The following is a 17342-nucleotide window of genomic DNA, read 5'->3' as shown; positions in this document are numbered from 1 at the left end:
TGCCTGTGCTCTGAAGGGTGGCTGGTTGAGAAGTGATCCACAGTGCCAAGAATTAAAATTGAAGTGGGAAATGCTGCTCACTCACCAGAAAATCCTAGCACCTGGTCCAAACTGTGCCTTCCCCAGTGGGTTTCTCGAGGCTGAGGGAGCACTGGGGTATCCCTGTGGGTTGATGCTGCTCTGCAAGGACTGGGGTCTGATGGTCCCTGTCACTGGGCCTGAGCCACGTGGGGTCAAGCAAAAATATCCTCAAAGCTCAGGTCAAGCTCAGCAAGTCGTTTTCAGCCAAGGAAACCCACCCAGCACTCGTGTGGGATTACAGCTTCAGTCCCTCTGACTTATTTTAAAACAAAATGGCTCAAGTTTTTATTCTAGAGAGTCTCTCAGAAATTTAGCTGGCTGACATGTTTGTAACTACACAAAAAGCTTCTGAAAGCAAAACCCCAATTTTCTTTGGGGTTGGCTCTGAAAAGTGTGTTTAGATTTCAGTTTTTTACTTCAGCAAAGGAACCTGGTGATCTTTTGTTAGGGTTTGTCCTGACAAGTTTTGGGTTTTTTTCTCTTGTTTTATTTCTTTTAGCTTAGTCTGTGAGAGGTCCTGCAGATGCCTCTGACATTCCTGCTGGTTGGGATGTTTGCCTCTGCTGGGAGACCCCTCCATCCTTTTCCTGGTTAGGAAAGGGACACAGCTGGGCCCCTGGAAGACTGACGGTGTGAAGAGTGAAGGCAGGACTGGTGCTGAGAGTGGAGTTCTTCTAGGTTTGGCAGTAAATGTGGATGAACATCCCTTGCCTCTTGCTGATGGAGCTGTGTGGTGTCCCTGCTTGCCCTTGGACACCAGTTGGGTCAGTTTAACCACTTTAAGGTTTTTTTAGAATCTTTGTACCTGTATTCATGGAATGGTTTGGGTTGAGAGGGGCCATAAAATTCATCCATTTCCACCCCCTGCCGTGGGCAGGGACACCTTCCCCTATCCCAGTTGCTCCAAGCTGGTCCAACCCGGCCTTGAACACTTCCAGGGATGGGGCAGCCACAGCTTCTCTGGACAACTGAGTTTGCCCTCTTTCTTTTTTTGTGTTTTTAGTCATTGTACCTGTGTTCCTTTCCAAATACCAGGTCAGGGCTGCCATGCCATGTGTAGGGAGGATGTTTTCCCTGTCCTTGCTGTTCCAGCTGGCTGCCCATCCCCACATACCCCCCTTTGTGCTATCTCTGGGCTCAGAGCACTTATCACCTTCCTGGAGTGGAGGCCTTGTTTTCTCACTGTCCTGCTCAAATATTCAAGTAACAGAATGACCCTTCCAGTGTGAAGGGGACTGATCCAGGGTGTGTTTTGGGTTTAACCCTTCCGTGCCTTCCCCCCAAGGAAGCCCCACGGCTCGGGCAGTCACGCTGTGTCTCCAGCCCACGTGCTCCTGGTCAGCTGGGTCACAGGTGTTCCAGCACTGCCCTGTGCACAGGCACTTCAAAGGGCTTTTCATGGACAGGAAACAGGGCAGATTAGAGGCACACTGAGGCTTTTATTTTATGCCAGCACTTCAAAATGTTCTTGCTGGCCCTTCTGAGGCCCCATTTTTAGCCATGTCTACAGTGCAGCAGCAGCCTCTGGCACCACACACCGCGGCTCCGAGGGCTGAGAGTCACAAGGCACTTCACATGTGTCTGAGAGCCAAGGGGCTCCAGAGAGGCTCAGGGCTGGCTCCTCCAGGACTGCTCCCTCTGCCAGCGGCCTCACCACCCCAGGCACTGCTCAGCAGCCCGAGGTTGGCTGTCCCTTGCTACCTTGTACCCCAAGGACGTGCCATGTCCCTCTGGGAGGCAGTGCTGGGGCAGCTGGAGGTCCTGGTGGGCTGGGGGAGTGGGTGGTACTGGGATTTTGCTGCCTCTTCTTTCCTCTCATGCATTTGCAGCCTTTCCAGACGTGCATCAGCTCCACTTCCTCCCACAGGAGTGCAGCAAACAGGAGTGGAGTTCTTCCCACTGGGAAGAACACGCTCCAGCTGCTGTGCCTCCATGGTTTCTCCCCAGCAATGTAAACAGTTTACAGGGGACTTTGTAAACAGCAGATTTGTTTAGGATATTGTCTGCATTCCCTCCTCTGTGTTTCCTTGTTCAGCAGCACAGGGAATGCTGACCTGCCAGCTGCAGGGCTGGGGCTTGCCTTGTCAGAGGGGACAGTGGTGACAACCCAGAGGAAGGAGTCGTGTATACTCCTGCATTCCCTGTGAGCCTGGTGGAGTTGAGGGATCATCCACAAACACCATGGCTGCATGGAAATGCTTCTGTGTCCAGCAGAGAGGGAAGCTGGCATGGGATGGCATTGCAGGACGCGGTTGTGTGAGAGAGCAGAGTGTATGTGAGCAGAAAGCCCCAGGGTGCTGAGAGAGGTGAGAACCCTTCAGAGGTGTGAGCTTCATCCCAGAAAAGCAGTGTGTGTGTTTGAAAAGTCTCAGGAAGTCATTGACTCCCTGTGGAAGCTGATTGTCCACCCAGGGAAAGGAGGCTGTTAAACCAACTCATCCCATGGGATTAACACCTGAGGATGTCTGTGCTGCCTTCAGAGCTTCTCACACAGGGATCCAGCCAGTGTTCCTCAGCACTGGCTCATTGAGGTGAGCTTCCCTCCAACCCCTTCAGCTTTGGAAAGGAGCAGAGAGAGGAGAGGGCGATTTCCAGCTGAGCTTCTGCACCTTCCCAGCAGCTCTGTCAGACCGAGCTGTCCTTACCTCCCAGAACCCCTCAGAGCACACATTGCCCACAGCAGCAGTCCCAGCAGTGGCTGAGGGGGCTGGAAATGGAGGTTGGCATGTCAAAAAGAGGGTCAAGAGGTGGGGGAGCAGCAAACAGAAAGGTTCAGGAGCAGTCAGGGGATCTTCCTCAGTCAAGCCCCCAGATGTTCAGTGCAGCTGTGGGTGAGTTCAGCCTTCCCTCTGCCAGTGAAACAACAGACCTTATAGAGGAGGGAGCGAAGCTCAGATGTTTCAATACACTTTTTGTCCGTTTTTTTCCAATTTTCTCTTGTACTTAAGCCTGAGCAGCTTAAATCTGTGACAGGCCCTTGAGCCAATGCCTCTGTACTCGGACATTCCTCATGGACAGGAGGGATAACTGTTGCAGGCCAGACTGTCAGGAACTGACAGCAGATTGTTTGGCTGTTTGTTTGCCCCCGTTCCCTGCCAACCACAAGTTTGAGGCTTGAATTTAAACATCCTGGATAGAAAGGACAAGATCTCCAAATGACAGCTCCGCTGCGTTGCCAGGGAAGTCTTGGATCCAGGAGACACAAACAGCTCCACAAAGCCAAACATGGGGAGAAGCAACCTGACCCCATTTTCCACAGCACTGGCTTCCCAAGTATGTGGCTGCTGGGTGCAGTTCAGAGATGGCCTCCACCTCCTGTCAGTGTGAGCATGTGAGGGACTGGTGACCCACTCTGGCCACGTCCACGTGGTCACCATTATTAGGGAGAAAAGGACAGCAAGTTCATCCTGCTGCCCTGAGAGCCATGGATGTGTGGCAGGGACCCAGCCTGGCCTGGGAAACACTTGAGAGGGCTGAATTCTGGATGTCTCTGGATGCTTTAAATACCACCTAAACCCTGTTTGCCTCTGGGGGCTGTGGGTAGTTGAGCACTGTCCAGCAGAGTCCTGTTGATTCTCTGGTGAGTTTTAACTGTAAATATTTGAACAAAAAATTATCTTGTGTTATCCTGAGAGAAATTTAATCTCTCTGTACGTAGGGAGATCTGGCTTGAGTCACAAGTGGAAATGAGAGTGGTAGTTTCAGGTGATTCTCCAGTGGATGTTCATCCACGTTGGCCCAGGATGCCCAGCAGGAATGGCAGCTTGTTCATCAGGAAGGGCTGAGAGGACACCATGGGCAGGATGGAGGAGTGTTGGCTGGTCCTGAACAGGAAGGAAAGCAGGAGGGCTACAGGTCATGTTGGATGAGTGAGGTGGCAGGTGGAAGGCACAGGGCTGTCAGAAGAGCTGCTAGTTCCCAAATCTCATTTCATTGCAGAGTCTGCAGTTTGCCTGTAGCTTGGGACCAGTTTTGTTATAAACCCCAAAGTTTTAGCAGATTTTCAGCTCTGCTTTAGGTAACATCCTCCTCTGCCCAGCTCAGCTCACTGACCCGCATTGTTCCCTCTTGGGAGGACAGTGGATGTTACAGGAAGGGCTCAGTTCACTCCTTGCTTCTCTTGGACTCTCACCTTTGTCATGGTGAAGAGGAAGGAGGAAGCTGCCTGGGAACCTCTGCCTTCCCTCCACCTCCTGTCTGCCTCATTCATCCCTGGAGCTCTGCTCCAGCCTGGGATAGGGATGCCAGGCTCCCAGAGGGCAGAGCTGAGCCCGAGGGAAGGAGTGCATATTAACCAAGGAGAGGCTGAGCAGGTGTGTGTCTGTGGAGGGAGGCAGGAACAGTACCAAGGGAGAAGTAGGAACAGTGGGAAGAACTGTCTATCCCTGGGGAGCTGATGGGCATGAGAAGAGAGCTCCCACCGCCCCCAGACCACCCTGGGCTCAGACCAGGTCAGCCCCAGGGCACTGGCAGAGTCTCTGGCATCCTTCAAGCACTGATGTCCCAGCTGAGGAGGAGCTGACAGCTGCCCCCTGCAGCCCTCAGGCGCCTTGAAATCCCCCCTTCCTTTACTATCAGCTACATCCTTTGAGTGGAAAATCTGGAATCCTCTCCCCAGATCCACCTGCTGCAGACACCCCGGCAGGCAGGGCTGTCCCTTTGTACCCAGTCCCAAGGGAGCGAGCACAGGACGTTGTTGGGCTGAGCTGTGCCTGGGATCCCATCGGAGAGGGAGCTGTTCCTATGTGGTCCAGCTCAGCTCAGCTCCCTGTTCCAGGCCTTGGCCTGGCGTGGCTGCTCCGTGTGAGGGACCGGGAGCTGGTCTGTGTGTGCAGGCGCTGGCGTCGGAGCTGCAGCAGGCTCTACCAATTCCCATTTAGGTTTGACCTTTTGCTGGATATTAAAGCCTTGCTGTGGCTCAGTGAGATGAACACTGCAGCAAACACAATTCTTCAAGATGAAATATCTCTCCAGTGGGTAATTCCAGCCTCATTTGAGGGTTGTTGTATTTTTTTTTTCCCTTTCGCGCTGAATCATTTATTCCTGGTGTCAGGAAGGTGCAGAATGACTTTCCCCACTGGCTTTCAGAGCTTCATTGATTCTTCAACTCCCACTCCTGCAAATCTGCTGGAACAGCAGCCCTTTGCCTCTCCAATTTTCCCAGGAGGGCAGTGGGGAAGGGGAGGGTCTCAGGACTGGGGGAGCTCTTCAGGGAACCCATTTACAGTCTGGGGGAGATGCCATCATATTTTAAGCTCTGTGTTCCAGGGACAGCGTTCTTTATTTATAGTTTTTTTGCCTTAAAAGCTTTCTCAGCACTCAGCTGTCTGTGTGGGGAGGGGGGAGCAGGACACATTTCCCTGAGACTGTACAGAGCACCATGGACCTTTGGCCCTTCCTTCTTTGTGGTTCACTGCTGCAGCTGAACCCCTCTGCTCACGACGGGTATGGATCCAATCCCTTAGTCTGCTCCCAAAATATGTGTAAAGCACAAATCCAATCACTGCCTGGCTGCCAGGCAGCAGTGACTGAAGCCAGGCCTCCTCCTGTCATCATCAATCCCTTTGCAGTCCCGGATCTGAGTTCACACCTCACGTTCTCCAGTGCCGCTCCTTCTCTGCACTCCTAGGAGACAGGGAAAGGCTCTTCTTCCCGTGGTGGGGGGAGATGGGAGGAGAAGAGGCAGTGAGACTTGGAGAAAACAGGGTCCCAGAGCCCCGTGGGAGCTCAGGAACACAACCCAGGAGGTGCCATCACATCGCACTGGGATCCCTCGAGCAGCAGGAGCCGCCGCCGCTGGACACTCTGGTGTGGAGCTGAGGGAGCCAAGTGGGTGTGAAGTGCAGGGCCCTGCTTGACCCCTCTCCAGGAGAGGAGCAAACAGAGCAGTGCTGCTGCCACCTGGATCAGTTCAGCAGGGCTGAATGGATTCCTGTGTCCAGCAGAGCCTGTCACCAGGCGCTCGCTGCCGAGCTCCAGAGCTTTGATTTAAGGAGTCTGCAGCCGTCTGACCCAGCCCACTGAGCTGACACCATCCCCCTGCCAAGCAGCCCTAAATGTTTCTATTTGTTCTGCACTTGGCCAGGTTTCTCCTGTTTATTATCCTAAACGTGCCCAGGACGTGACCCTCCTCCCCCTCCCCAGCACTCCCTCCAGTTCCATTTATTTTCTGCTGCTTCCCAGGAACCACTGTAACATAAGTACCATTCCAAGGACAGAAAAACGGAGGGAGGTGGATGTTCACAGAGGTGCTGTGCCCTCCTTAGGATCAGGCACTGGCACCAGTGTCAGTAGGAAATGCAAAGGGATGCTTCCAGGGAGCTGGGGGCTGGAAAACGATGGAGCAAGCTCAGTACTGGTGGACATTTAAGTCACTCATTATTGCAGTGCTACACAGGAACAAAAAGGATCAATATTTATTAGTCTCAGAAAAGCATAATTTTGCATGACAAGCATTGATCAGCATGTCAGCCCAGACAGTGTCATGACATCTTTATGATTTGGTCAACATCCCTGTAGGAATAAGGACACTGTTCCCCTGGATAGAGCCGGGGATTTGAAGGCAGAGTTCAGCACAGTGCTGTGGTTAGAGGGGGCAAAGCAAGGACAGCACAGTTCAGTGTCACAGGGTGGGCTCAGGGGCTCTGGTTGTCTGTCTGCCTCATTGTTCTGTCCCTCAGTTTGTCTCGACCCCCTGGAGAAATTCCCTATTTCAGAGTCGGGTCCAAATTTTTTAGTCCTTTTTGCCCAGTGAAATAAGCTGCCTGCCAGCTGGGTCAGGGTGGAAGTTCCCCCTTAAGGTCATGGTGCACAATAATTTGCTTTAGGGGAGGTTGATCCCCTCCTTTAAGGCAACCAGCACACGTGGTTAGGATGCCTGTCAGTCCCAGCTCTCCTCCAGGAGTTCTTGGGCCCACTGACTGACTCCAGCCTCGTCTGCCCAGTGGGGAGGGCTGGCTGGTGTCACCCTGCAGGCCCCAGGGAGGTGAGTGGCTGCTCAGCCAGGCTGTGTGGGGAGCCTGGGACCTGGCCAGCTGATGAGCCAAGGAGGGCAGGGAACGTGGGAAAGGGCTGTGGGCAGTGCCTTGAGGAGAGTGGGAGACAGCTGGGAATGGCAGTGGCGTGGAGGAGGCAGAGGAGCCTTCAGTGGGGTGGAGAGTTCCACAGGATCTGATGGAAGCAGGAAGATGAGGATGGTGGGATTTGTTGCGGTGTTACAGCTGGACACAAAAACAAAGGGAAGAGGCTTCTGGAGCTGCACTGTGGGTAGACAATTGCTGCTCAAACCTCTCCTTGCTGTGGGTCCAGCAGGACAAATCCTGCCATTTCCATCCCTGTGCTGGCCCCAGCAGGGGCACAGGAGCACAAAGGTGGACCTGGAAACAGCAGGTCCTGTGGCTTTGCAGAACACCTGAGTCAGGACTCTGGAGTCAGAATTCCCAGCAGTGCCATGGACTCCCTCAGGACAAGCCCCAAACCAACCACACACACAGCAGCTGCAGAGCTCGGCTCCCACTTGGACACCAAAATAATCAGCTCAACGAAACCAGCCTGCTCCAGTCACGGGGGACACGGGGGGTGTTCAAAAAAACCCTGAAAAGGTCTTGATGGGAGCAAGCAGTTCTTCCAGCCTCCAGCACCATGCTGGATGGGAGCCAGGAAAACACACCCTTGGCTTGGTAAAAACCTCCTGACGGGTTCACAGGCTGGTTGTGAGTCAGTCTGGGTGTTTGTAGATAAAAGGTGTCACCGAGTGAAGATGAGTGGCTCTGCCTGGCTATCTGAGTGAGGGATGAGCTGTCACTCCCCACAGTCAGAAGGAACCTCCATGTGGATCCTGAAAAACAGTTTTTAAGGCAGCTATTCCTGCCTAACCTGACAGGCAGCGAGAGAGGCTGCTGAAGAGGTGGCACAGTCAGGTTTAGGGGACACAGGTGCCTGCACAACCCACCTGTATCACAGAGATTTGTGGATCTGGTATCCCTGGCATAGGAGGATGGGAGATCCCTCAAGGCAGGAGCTCAGCACTGCAGCCCATCAGGGTCCAGCATCACGTTGCTCCCTAGGGAGTGTGGGGTGACTGTGCTGGTGCAGGAAATGAGTTTTCAGCCCCACTTGCTCTGTGCCAGTTGGAATGCCCGGAGCAGACAGCTTTGCCACATGGAGTCACAGTGAGAGAACCATTAATTTTGTATTAGGACATAAAAACTGTTTGAGCTGAACAGACCAACAGTCCTTCCAGCCCAGCATCCTGTCTCCAGCAGAAGCCAAGCCGGATGCCTTAAAGGAAGGCATAAAAATCCCATAATGCCCATAATTGTGCAATACTTCCCTGAGAGGAGAGATTCCCCCCTGACCCCAGCTGGCAGGCAGCAGGAGAGTCAGGAGCTGCTCTGATTGTCATTGGAGCTGGAGTCACTGCAGATGCTGTTCTTGTGCACATAAATGTCCAATCCTGTGGTGAAACTCTCCAATTCTGGTTGTTATACTGCTTTTTTGATGTCCTGATGAGGAGCTGATGGTGTTCAGGATAGGTCCTGGATGACCTGCCACAGGCTGCTCTTAGGAGAGGAAAGGGGAGCTTTGTCCCTTCCACACCCCAGACAGTCCCTGCCTCTTTCTGAGCTCTGTAATTAATTTATAAGTGTCCAAGGCCAGGCTGGACAGGGCTTGGAGCAACCTGATCTAGTGGAAGGTGTCCCTGCCCATGGCAGGGAGTGAAACAAGATGGTCTTGCAGGTCCCTTCCCACCCAAAGCCTTCTGGAATTCTGGGATTAACTCTCCCTGTGGCCTTACCCTGCCTTGGTGGGGAGGAGCAGCACTGCCCATCCCGTGGCTGGCCTGGTTTGGGCTCAGTGTTGCTCTGCAGGCAGCCCTGCCCCCAAGGGGAGTTTCTTTGCCCACAGAATATCTGCAGGATGTTCCTCAGAGTGGGACTGTGGGGCTAACAGGATCTATGGCCTGGTGTAACCTCCTCACAGCTACTTCAGGTGATGGAAGCACTTTCTTGTCCGTCACTGCCCTGTCAATCCTCTTTTCCTTGGACATCCCAGCTGAACCTCTTGCTGGTAATGCCAGGGGAAGCCTGCTGGGATGCTGAGCAGGTGGTGGGTGACAGAAGCTGGAGCTGTTGGAGACCAGGATGATGACTCACTGTGATGTTTGGGAGGAGGGCTTGGCACAACTTCAACTCTAACGAGAATTTTTGGCTAGATTTTTGCTTACTGAGTAAATTAGATTTTCACCCACGGGAGAAGTCCTGCTCCCAAGTAGCCATCTCTAGGATGGGATTCTCACCCCGGAGACCACCTCTTCTCCCCTCCCTGAGCATGGGAGAAGTTAAATCAAGGACTACCTCTGAAGGAGTGGCAGAGGTGTGAGGTGTGTTTGCCTGCTGGCAAAGCAGGAGAGCAGGGCTGGGCATGTAGAACTGGGATAATTGGGCCATTAAATCTCACAAAGGCACCGACACTTGCACACTGTGAAAACAATGCACACTGGGAAACAATCACTCTCCAATAACAATCATGATCCACAACCATTTTTCTGCTGATCCAGTGCTTAATCCTATTGTTCAGACTGCAGGTTAAATTGTCCTCAACCCACGTGCAGAGGCCAGGTTTGTTTGCAGAGATGCACAGGAAATTCTGGCTCAGAAATCCATTTGTAAACGTCTCTCAAACGTCTGCTTTTGTTCCCTGGGCCTCCTGTCTGCCAGCCCTTCCACCTCCAGAAATCCCCATGTGGGATGGAGCCATCCCAGTCCTCTGATCAAGCCCCCTTTATTCTGCCCTGCTTCTCCCAGCTACAGAGAATGCCAGAACTGCCTGAGAAGGTCACAAAATTGCCTTCAAGTCCTTCTAGTTTACAAATGTTGCTTTAACTCTCTTTATTTATTGTAGGTCTGAGGAGGAGGGGTCTCCTTCTTGAGCAGCGTTCTCAGTCTTCAGCTGTGAGAGCTGAGAATGCCATTTTTGCAGTAACAAAAGTGGAATTTGGCACTCAGGGCCCCAGGGGCTGGGGAATGAAGAACACACACCCTCTTTCTGAAAGCTTTGCAGTAAGGTTGGGTGTTTGGAGGCTCCCAGGACCAATCTCTGTCTGTATAATATTATCACAGAGTTTTAGTTTATCGGCTGTAATCCACGGAGCATGTCAGACGCCGCTGGATTGTTGTTGGGATGGAGAAGTGATGTCTGGCCAAGGCTGCTCCGATCCCTCAGCTGGGTTTGTGGTTCTGGGTGGCCCTGCTCCCGTGTTTGGTGACAGGTCCTGTTGGGCACTGCTGCGTGCAGGGCGTGACCATTGCTGGCTGCTGGCAGGAGTCTGCAGCTCAGGCACTCTGGGATTAAAACCAAAACAGTGAGAACTTCACCCATGTCTTGTGTTTTTCATCCAGCTCTTTCTCAGCTGGATGAGGACATGGAAGGGCAGTAAAACCCTTTCTCAATCCCATGCCTGGCCAGGCAGGGGATTGCATAATGCTGCAGATGTTCCAGCTGTGCTGCTCAAGTGCTGGGTGTTGCTTCTGGCTTGGTTTACTCTGGACAGGAGTGTGAGCTGGCAGGAAGGAGTTTGATTGGGACAGGAAGAGGCAGACTGTGACATGGGAGTTGGGAACGCCGTGCCCAGGGCTGGGGATGGTGCCTGGCTGGAGGCTCCTTGGGGCAAGGTGAGCTGAAAAGTTTGTGACTCCCAGTAACTCATTCCCTCCCTGGGGCCATCCAAGCTCCATTATGACTATCCATTTTTGTTTTCCTCTTTTTCCCTTTGATACTTCTTCCCTTCTTGTGGGAGACTCCTGCAGCTCAGGGTTGTCCTTCTCTGCCTGGGCTGGGAGCAGGTATTAATGGCAGGGGAGGGCAGGACCTGTGATAACTCAGCCTGGCAGCCCCGGCAGCACCGAGGTGATGGAATAGTCTTTGGAGACCCAAGGAGCTTCAGTCAGCACTTCTGGGTGAAAGGGGTCGTGAAGGGAGGGAGGGAAAGTCACCGTAGGTAGGTCTGAAAACTGGAGGAGGGGCTGGAAATTGAGACATAAGGAGGGAAGGCAGCTGAAGAAGCAGGTTCAGGTGATGCCATCCCTGTAGTCAGTGCTGGGGCTAGAAAATCTGGACTTCATCCTGCTCTTCCTGCTGATGAAACTCCTGCTGGTGTCTGTGATGGTGTTAGAGTAGTGCCTTGGTAAAAATTGGGTGTTGGGAGAAGGGGAGCCCCAAACCTTGCTATCATGTGCACCCAGACCTGCCAAGGAGCCCCTTAGGAGGGAGGGGTCTCTGGGCAGTGCAGATGGCACTGTCACTGCCTTGTGCCACCTCCCTGACCTCAGAGCTCATACCTGCAGCTGCAGTGCCCCAGATCCCGGGATACAGGGTTCTTTGGGAGGGTGTGACTGGGCAGACCTTGCTACCAGGAGTGTGGTTTCATTTTAACAAAGAGCTGAAGGAGGGAAATGATTTTCCCTCTGCCAAGGATTTGCACACATCCCTCTCACCCAGCCCATCCCACCACACCCCTGAGACCCAGGCAGAGTTTTGAGGGCTGGTTGTGGCTCAGTTTGCTGCAGCTTCAGATGCTGCCCTTGAGCAGGCTTTGGGTTCCCTGAGTGCAGACCTGGGACTCTGTGGCTGGAGCACAGCGTGGAACAGGTTCTGTGTGACAGTGGGACTGCAGAAACCTCCTTCTTTGGCCTTTCAGTGGTGGTGAACAGTGCCACCCTGTTCCCTGCAGATGGTTTTCATCCCCCTCCCATTAAGCTGAGCCACATCCTGGGACCCAGATCTGTGAACCAGATCGGCTGCTCCTGCTGCAACACACAGTGGGGGTGTTGCAAAATGCTTATTTCCTCATGTCTGATCAGCCTGAAATTATTCCAGGACCCTTTAGGAGTAGGAAGCACCGTTGGGTTGTGAGCAGGACTGTTGCTTATCCGTGTTTCTGATGTTTTTGCATTCCCTACACACTGATGAGACAGGGATCTCAGCTCACTGTCCTACATCACCTGCAGCCCTGGATCCCAGCTGGAAGGGGTTTGGTGCGGGGCTGGCAGGGTGGAAGCCAGGACTGGCAGCTGGGCCAGGGAACCACTTCAGGCATCGCACTGGCCTTGGCCCCAGTCAAATATTTTCTGCCACTGATTCTGACGAGTCTTGTGGCATCCCCAAATGAGGCACAGGGGATTGCAGAGCAGTCAGCTTTCATTTAGAGCCTGACCTTGGCATCAGGCTGTTAGCATGGCAAGGAAGAGAGATGAGTTAGCTGGCAGACTGCCTGTGTGTGGCAAGGGGTCTTTAAAGCCTCAAAGGATGCATTAGTTTGATGTCAGAGGCTTTGTCTGTGGCATTCCCTGGAAAAACCACCCTCCCTGTGTGTGTGCACGTGTATTCCTCCCTGCCTGCCTCTCTGCTGCTCCCCCAGCCTGTGTCCAAGGAGCTCGGCTGGGCAGCATGGATAGCTCCAGTGAGACAGATGGAGATGGATCCAGGCCTCTGTGGGGACAGCTGTGTCCCTGACAGTCCCCTCTGGTCATGCACCTGTTAGGAACTATACTTAGCATGGGAAAACTTTCCAGAAAGGAGAAAGCAGGGCAGAAGTGGGAAGGCAGAAGGGCTGGGAATTTGGCCTCTTTCTCCTCAGCAGGTCCCGAAGCTCCAAAAATGCCTCTCAGTAACTGCATCCAAAAATGCCAATCAGGTGAGAAGCAGGCCGTGCAGCAGGGCCTGCTGGCACTGTTTGGAGACAGCCTGGGTGAGTGACAGCTCCATAACTCCTGGGTGGAATGCCAGCGAGCGCCGTGTGTTTGTCCTGACAGGCCCCAGCGGTCCAGTCACTCGGAAACTTCCATATGGGAGCTGTGGTGGATCCTGGGGGAGGCACGTGCTGGGGGGTCACAGGCTGAGGCAGTGCAGACTCCTGCGTCCATCACGTCTCCCCCAGGGCTGCAGCCCCTCTCCCTGTTCCTGGCTGTCCCAGTGTGCTCCAGCCTGGCTGGCACACTCACCATCCACCCGCCTGTCCGTCATCCCTGGGCACAGCCAACTGCCCCTGGAGCTCTGTGGGGGAGGAGACCCTCCTCTTCCTCCTCCTGGTGCTGTGCAGGGTTTTCTGGGAGGAGACAGGAGGCTCTTCAGCTTCTCTTTCGATAAATGAAGAACCCTGAGTTAGGTGCTCGTGGTTTGATGGCAAATAAATGTGCCCTGCCCACCACAGCTCCCCTTCCTGCAGTTGGGGCTGGAGCCTGGCATGGAGGCAGCACATCCTGGTGGGGTTTAAGGCCACGTTTTCTTTATATCCTTTTCCTTTGGTAGGTGCTGAGCTGCATTTTCACCACCCACAGCTCCCCTTGGCACAGGAGGAGCCTGATGGTCCTCTCTGATGTGTCACTCATGGCGCAGCCTCTCTGATCCAGCCCTCATCCTCCTCCCTGTGGTGGAGGAGCTCCTGGGCTCCTCTGGAGAGAGTTCCTGTTCCCGGGGCTCCAGCTGGTGAGGAGTGAAACTCTATCAGTGCTTGGTGACTGCAGGAAGCTTGGGATGAATGAGACTCCAGCATGGCCGGATGCCTCTGGAGCTGCTGACAGGTGGCATTGCCTCCCTGGAAGGACACTGTCCCTCTCCAGCTGCTCCCTGCTATCCCTGGCTGCACGCCCTCTCCAGTACCTGCTGCTCACCCAGTTAGCATTCCAGGAGCTGTGGCCACCTGGGCTGCTGCTTAGTGGAGGGATTTGCTGTACTCAGATGGAAAATGCAGCAGGAACTTTAAACTGTCCTGTGGCTAAATTTGGCTCAGTTTTCCAACCCTGCAGCTCCCAGATCTCCTCCTCTGCCCTCTCTTAGTGAGAGGAAAGGAAACTGTCAGGTTGTACCAAGGAGCCACCTAAGCATGTACCAAACACTTTCCCTGAATGATACTCTTAGTGCTTCCCCAGCCTCAGGGGGAAAGTCTGGCTGTGAAACCAAGAAAGGAAGAGGGAACAGAGTGTGTCATGGGGAGCTCCAGCTGATGGGATTCATCCATAGTATTTCTAACTGCCTAATCAAGATTTTTGTGACACAGAATTTGCATTTACACACCTGTGCAGCAGATGGGAATAGGAGTATCTTATAATTTCCAGGTGCTTGAGCCCTGCTGGTACCAGTGCCATCTCTGATGCCATAGGATTGATTTCTGTGCCATCAGGAGTGAGGAAATGCTCAGTTCCTTTCAGTGACCACTTGCAGAATTTTCCACAGAAGATTGGGAGAATCCTTGTCACATTTCCCAGCGTTTCTATGGGGTGTTGGGAAGGGATCATAGAGGGAATCATACCCATTTCTGCTTGGGAGTGGGAGAAACAGGAGGCCATTCCTCATCTGAGTCACGGACACGAATGAGCCTGGTGCACTGGGATAACTGGGTATGTCTGGTACTTGCCAGGTGATTAACCTGTCTTCATATGCCAGGAAGGCTTTCCTGGAACTGGAGACACTGGCCAACATAAATTGCTTCTGTCAATGTGCTTTATTGGACTACATCAAAGTAGAATCGATAGAGAGTTAAAAAAAAACCACCAAAATGGGCTTACTAAGGCAGAGCAAGTCATAAACAGACTGGAGTGTAGTGCAGGTCAGGTTTCACCTGGCAGCCTGGAAAATAGGGGGGTTCTGGCGCAGCCAGAGGGTGATTCATTGCCCTGGAATATTCCAGGGGAGGGGAACCATGCAGGGGTTGTTAACACACTGCTGCAGGGAGAGGGGCTCAGGTTTCTGCCTCCAACTTTGCTGTCACAGATTTGTACTGATATCATCTATATCGGTGCACGTTCTCTGTTTCCACTTAACCCAGATGAAAGTGTGGTTATTGTGTTCTAAGGTTGCTGGAACTTGTTAATAATTTAGAATAATAGAGTCAAATTAATTCACTCTTAAAATCGAGCTTATTTGCATTGGCTTGTCTGGGTTTTTTTGTAGGAGACCTCTCTGTGGGCATGTGTTTGTGTGAGCTTTTTGTGTGTGCCTGGGAGTGTTTGTGTGCATACGTAATTTCCCTCTCCATCTCACAACCAAAAGAGGCTGAGCTGGGTTTAAACGTTGGACAGGAAAAATAGTTTCTCCCTGCCTGTCACGAAGGTCCACCCCTAGGTAGAGCTGAATAGCTGAGGTATAAATCCATGGGGAAAAAAAAAAAAAAAGGGGGTTGTAATGGAAATGCTCCCTCGTTTGAAATTATAGCCAGGCATATGTGAGGCTGGAATTCTTGCTGCAGCATCCAGACGGTGCCTCAAGCTGGCTGCACATTCCCAGGAATAAAGAACCCCCCAGCTTACCTGCAGACTGACCTTTGTGCTAACTCTGACACGCAGCTCAGGAGCTGTTGTGCTGCACGAGGCGGGTGCGATCCCGGAGTGACAGATTGCTGCTGACAGGGAAAGGCTCTTCCAGCTGCATTTCTCTGCAGCCTCGGCGATATTTCCAGGGGCTTGTTAGAGGAACAACAGCACCAGCCAATAACCAGTTGGTCTAAGCCCTGGGGACAGACCGTATGGCCCACACTCTGCTTCCTGAGCTGGAGCAAATTCAGCTGCTTTAGCACTTCCAGCCCTCACGTTACCCAGCAAAGGAACACGCTCGTGTGTGCTTCTGTCTGTGGCAATGCCTGCACCTATAAATAACAGCGTGTGTGTGTGTGTGTGTGTGTGTGCATATTTATGTGTCTGTGTATTTATTGTGGGGGAGGCTGGCTGCAGAGCAGTCCAGAAAATTGAAATCCTTTTGTGCAAATCCTGCTCTGGCAGAGGGAGCGGAGCCAGGAGACCAGGGGTGATGAATTGGCCCTGAACTGCGATGGCAGTCCTTTTTTTTTTTAAGTCAAAACAATTTCAGGGAAAGGGTCTCCAAAAGAAGTCCAGTTTTAGAAGGTGGCTCAATTGAATTTCTGGTTCCTGGCTGCCTGCCTGGAGGGCCTCTTGTCACTTCTACTTTCTTCCAACAAGGCAGAAGGCGGAATTGACAGCAGCCTTCCCGCCAGGCTGTTAGGGAAGCAGGGAAGCCAGATGCTTTGCCTCCCTGCTCCCTCCCCCTCCCGCGACCCGACAACCAGAGAGTTAAGTTGTTTAACTCTTGCGTTTTCCCTCTCGGGTGTTCCTGGTCTGGCCCAGTGGGGATCCTGAGGGATGACACAGCGCCTGGAAGCTGAGGAGTGTGCAGGGGGTTCCTCGGGGTGAGGGCAGGAGCGTGCCTGGCACACGGGGAAGTGTCCTGAGGCTTTTGTACAGTAAAATTAGACTTGTACACAGAAAGATTCTGCACAGAGGCATGGGGTAGGAATGGGCTGATATATGAGCCTCTCTCCCAGAGCAGACCCAGGGCAAAGAGCTGTATGATATGATTTCAGAGCTTCCATCCTAAACCCACCTCTAAACTCACCCTCGGTCTCTGCTATTTTTGTCACTGCGTGTAGGGTACAGTGTAGGTGAGAGCTAGAATATTCCTATAATTTCTTCAGCAAGGACAGTATGCTCAGGCCCCTCTTTTCTTTGCTGAGAATCATCATCTTTAGATGGTAAGAACTGTGGAAGGTTGCAGTTGCTGTTGAATTAACATTTCTACATGCATCATTTCACTAGATAATTTGCTGACTCTAAAAATTTTTGTATAACCAAATTGATTGGCTGTTTTAACATTTGTCCAACACCATTTTTAAGTGGTAGTTAAATGATGTGGAGAAGGGAGCCCTTTCTTTAGATTCAGGGCTGTAGCAGGGTGAGATTCTGTAATTTAGTTTGTTGAGAAAGGACCTGCTCCAAGTCAGGGGTTGTGCATTTCTGACACACCTGGCTCACAGAGCCCTTTTCAACTGGAAAATGGGGTGACAAAGTGGTAGTGGATGGCCAGGAACTGGCACCCCCTTCCTCCCCAAGCTCATCTCATTGCCAAAAGCTCTGCACACTGGTTAAGGTGAAACCCTTCTCCTATACTAAGAACAAGACAACATGGCCTCAGGCTGTGCCAGCGGAGGTTCAGGTTGGACATCAGGAGGAATTTCTTCATGGAAAGGGCTGTCAGGCATTGGAAGGGGCTGCCCAGGGAGGTGGTGGAGTCCCCACCCCTGGAGGTGTCCAGGGAAGGCCTGGCCATGGCACTCAGTGCTCCGGGCTGGGGGACAAGGTGGGGATTTGGCACAGGGGGGACTCAGTGACCTTGGAGGTCTTTTCCAATCTCAGTGATGCTGTGAAATAGCCCAAAATGGGACCAAACCAGGGTCTTGAAGGGCAAGTTTCGCC

At 52.7% G+C, this 17342-nt stretch overlaps 1 long non-coding RNA gene across 3 annotated transcripts in view; it reads left to right on the top strand.

Moving 5' to 3' along the window:
- Positions 1-17342, top strand: part of LOC114059916 — a 78126-nt gene that overhangs the window by 23447 nt on the left and 37337 nt on the right. For all 3 annotated transcript variants that reach the window (XR_003571771.1, XR_003571769.1, XR_003571770.1), the window contains exon 3: positions 581-845. This is a non-coding gene — a long non-coding RNA (uncharacterized LOC114059916). The remainder of the gene's footprint in view (positions 1-580; positions 846-17342) is intronic.

The sequence above is a fragment of the Empidonax traillii genome, unplaced genomic scaffold (assembly GCF_003031625.1).
Source record: "Empidonax traillii isolate 1590-97213 ecotype Southwest subspecies unplaced genomic scaffold, ASM303162v1 scaffold12:size2584012, whole genome shotgun sequence".
NCBI classification, from domain to species: Eukaryota; Metazoa; Chordata; class Aves; order Passeriformes; family Tyrannidae; genus Empidonax; species Empidonax traillii.
This window is presented reverse-complemented; position numbering and strand designations above follow the sequence as displayed.